General features: G+C 51.8%; 2 pseudogenes; both read left to right on the top strand.

Annotated features, from left to right (window-relative positions):
• Positions 1-313: 313 nt before the first annotated feature.
• LOC123179494 (uncharacterized) lies at positions 314-417 on the top strand (annotated as a pseudogene).
• A 297-nt stretch (positions 418-714) lies between these two features.
• LOC123179495 (uncharacterized) lies at positions 715-809 on the top strand (annotated as a pseudogene).

Genomic DNA, 809 nt, shown 5'->3' with positions numbered 1-809 from the left:
CCTCGTGTTGCATTCCCTTTTTAATTTTTTTCGCGCCGCTTGCAAAACAAAACGCACGTGTAAGTAATATATTTACCGTGTTTTATTATTTTGCACGAGTGCGGTAAGTCATAGCTGGGTGCTCACGATTCACGGGTCCAGTGTCGGCGTTGTGGCGCGGCAAGCGTGCACTGGTGCGGTTGAGAGGGAGGGGTGGAAACCGCGTTAAACTCATCTCCGTAGTTGAGAGGGAGCGGCCAAAGCAATGTGCAATCGTCTTTGTAGTGGAGCTGGGAGGGGCAAGGATAAGGGACGAAGACCGGGGTAACATGTCGGATGCGATCATACCAGCACTAAAGCACCGGATCCCATCAGAACTCCGAAGTTAAGCGTGCTTGGGCGAGAGTAGTACTAGGGGAAGTCCTCGTGTTGCATTCCCTTTTTAATTTTTTTCGCGCCGCTTGCAAAACAAAACGCACATGTAAGTAATATATTTACCGTGTTTTATTATTTTGCACGAGTGCGGTAAGTCATAGCTGGGTGCTCACGATTCACGGGTCCAGCGTCGGCGTTGTGGCGCGGCAAGCGTGCACTGGTGCGGTTGAGAGGGAGGGGTGGAAACCGCGTTAAACTCGTCTCCGTAGTTGAGAGGGAGCGGCCAAAGCAATGTGCAATCGTCTTTGTAGTGGAGCTGGGAGGGGCAAGGATAAGGGACGAAGACCGGGGTAACATGTCGGATGCGATCATACCAGCACTAAAGCACCGGATCCCATCAGAACTTCGAAGTTAAGCGTGCTTGGGCGAGAGTAGTACTAGGATGGGTGACCTCC

Source organism: Triticum aestivum, unplaced genomic scaffold (assembly GCF_018294505.1).
Source record: "Triticum aestivum cultivar Chinese Spring unplaced genomic scaffold, IWGSC CS RefSeq v2.1 scaffold19459, whole genome shotgun sequence".
NCBI lineage: Eukaryota > Viridiplantae > Streptophyta > Magnoliopsida > Poales > Poaceae > Triticum > Triticum aestivum.
The sequence above is the reverse complement of the archived record's forward strand: the minus strand, read 5'-3'. Positions and strand labels throughout refer to the sequence as shown.